Source organism: Choloepus didactylus, chromosome 14, assembly GCF_015220235.1.
Source record: "Choloepus didactylus isolate mChoDid1 chromosome 14, mChoDid1.pri, whole genome shotgun sequence".
NCBI classification, from domain to species: domain Eukaryota; kingdom Metazoa; phylum Chordata; class Mammalia; order Pilosa; family Megalonychidae; genus Choloepus; species Choloepus didactylus.
The window spans coordinates 82,188,180-82,191,062 of record NC_051320.1 but is presented as its reverse complement, the minus strand read 5'-3'; the positions used below and the strand labels follow the sequence as shown (position 1 = coordinate 82,191,062).

General features: G+C 34.5%; 1 pseudogene; it reads right to left on the bottom strand.

Moving 5' to 3' along the window:
• Positions 1–1,198: 1,198 nt before the first annotated feature.
• Positions 1,199–1,668, bottom strand: LOC119509444 (annotated as a pseudogene).
• Between the last annotated feature and the right edge of the window lie 1,215 nt (positions 1,669–2,883).

The following is a 2,883-nucleotide window of genomic DNA, read 5'->3' as shown; positions in this document are numbered from 1 at the left end:
ATCTAAAAGTTTTATAGTTTAGGGTTTACATTTAGGACTATGATCTATTTCTGGTTGACTTTTGATTATGATGTGAAATACGGGTTGGGATTCAGTTTTTAGCATATGGATATCCAATTAAACCAATACCATTTGTAGAAAAGACTGTACTTTCTTCATTGAATTGCCTTGGCTTTTGTCCAAAATCAATTGACCATGTGTTTATGGATTTATTTCTGGACTTTTTATTCTGTTTAATCAATCTGTATATCTATCATTGTGCCAGTACCACACTGTCTTGATTTACTGTGGCTGAAGAGCAAGACTTGAAATCATATTATGTTTGTCCTCTAACTTTTTCCTTCTTTTTCAAAATTGTTTTGGTTATTTTAGGTCCTTCACTTTTCCATGTACAATTATCATTTGATAATTTCTTCAAAGAATTCTCCTGGAATTTTGATCGGGATTATGTTGAACCCATAGATCAGTTTGGAGAGAACTGACACCTTGACAATGCTGAGACTTCAAAACCGTTAGCACAGCATCTGTCTCCATTTATATAGGTCTTTAATTTCTCTGATCAATGGTTTGTAGTTTTCAGCATGCAAATCTTGCAAATATTTTGTTAGATTTATCCTGTTTTATGTTTTTTGATGCTATTGTAAATGGTAATGTTTTTAAATTTTATGTTCTTTTAATTTTACTTTTTAAATTAAATTAAATTTAATTTGATAAAATTTTCAATTTTATTTTCCAATAGTTCATTGCTAGCATGTAGAAATGTAATTGAGTTTTGTATATTGACTTTGTATCTTACAACCTTCCTAACCTCACTTTTCTAGTAGTGTTTTTATAGATAACTTAGGACTTTAAATATAGACAATCATGCCATCTGTAAATGAAGAGGATTTTCCTTTCCATTACTTGTTTTCTTGCCTTACTACACTGGCTAGGACTTCCAGCACAACAGTGTGTCTCAGTGTTAAGAGCAGATATCCTTGCCTTGTTCTTGATCTTGATCTTAGAGGGAAAGCATTCAGTCACTCAGCACTTAATATGATGTTAGTGTAGGTTTTATCTGAGCTAGCCACTATGAAGTTGAGGAATTTCCCTTTTATTCCTTATTTTCTTAGTTGTTGTTGGGTTTTGTTTTTGTTTTGTTTTTTTTTTTTTTGATGGTCAAAAAACTTATATTTAGAATTTGCCAGCTGGACTCAGTTTAGATGATCCCAATTTTGTTGGCAACATCCAAAGCAGCACAGTCAGGAGCCAGGTGAACATATGCCTTCTTCTCTCCATCAGGCCTGATCAGGGAGTTGACCTTTACCACATCAGTGTCATAGAGCTTCTTCACAGCCTGTTTGATCTGGTGCTTGTTGGCCTTGACATCCACAATGAACACAAGTGTGTTGTTGTCTTCAGTCTTCTTCATGGCTGACTCAGTGGTCAGGGGGAACTTGATGATGGCCTAGTGGTCAAGCTTATTTCTCCTGGGGCGCTCTTCAGAGGATATTTGGGCTGTCTTCTGAGACTCAGCGTCTTGGGCCGCCGGAATGTGGGTGAAGTGCGGATCTTCTTTTTCTTGTGGCTGTGGACACTTTTCAGTACTGCCTTCTTGGCTTTCAAAGCCTTTGCTTTGGCTTCGGCTTCGGGAGGGGCAGGGGCTACCTTCTTCACTTTCGTCACCATCTTCGTGAAAAGCTGTGTTGTTTTTTAATCATGCAAAGTATTTTGTCAAATACTTTTTTTCCATCTATTGAAATGGTCATATGGTTTTCCTTTTTTTGTCTGTTAATATGTTGAATTACATTGATTCTTTAAACAACTTTATTGAAATATAATCCACCTACCATACAATTTGCCTATTTAAAGCATACAATTCATGTGTTTTTACTATATTCACAGATATGTGCAACCATCTTCACAGTCAATTTTAGAATATTTTCTTCACCTCAAAAAGGAATCCCATAGCCTTTAGCTTTACCCCCATCTCCTCAAATCCCTGGAAACTACTAATCTGCTTTCTGTCTCTATAAATAATGCTTATTCTGGACATTTCATGTAAGTGCAATAATATAATATGTGGTCTTTTGTTAACCAGCTTCTGTCACTTAGCATAATGTTTTTAAGGTTCATCCATATTGCAGTATATACCAGAATGTCATTTCTTTTTATAGCCAAATAATAATCCATTGTATGATATTCCACATTTTGTTTATCCATTCATCAGCTGATGGACATTTGGGATGTTTTTTCAATTTTTTAGCTGTTCTTCAGTTTATTTCAACAGTGTTTTATAGTTTTCAGAATGTAAGTTTTCACTTCTTTTGTTGAATTTATTTATTTGATGCTATTGTGAATGGAATTGTTTTCTTGATTTCATTTCCAGATTGTTCGTTCCAAGTGCATAAAAATAAAATTGTTTTTTTGTATATTGATCTTATAACTTGCAACCTTGTTAAACTCATTTCTTAGTTTTAGTAGTTTTTTAAGTGGACTCCTATGGATTTTTGTATAAAAATCATATCACCTGCGAAATGAAATCATATCACTTTTCCAATCTGGATGCATGTTATTTCTCTTTTTTCCTGCTTGCCTTGGCTAGAACCTCCAGTACAATGTTGAATAGAAGTGAAAGAGCCATCATCCTTGTCCTGTTCCTGACCCAGTGTTTCGCCATTCTTGATGATGATAGCTGTAGGCTTTTCAGAAAAGTCCTTTATCAAGTTGCAGAACTTACCTTCTCGTTCTACTCTGCTGAATGCTTTTATCATGAAAGGGTGTTGGATTCTGTCACATGCCTTTTCTATGTCTACTGAGAAGATCATGTGGTTTTCTTTTTTATTTGATCAAGATCATGTATTATGTCAACTGATTTTGCATGACAAATCAACCTCTACTTGG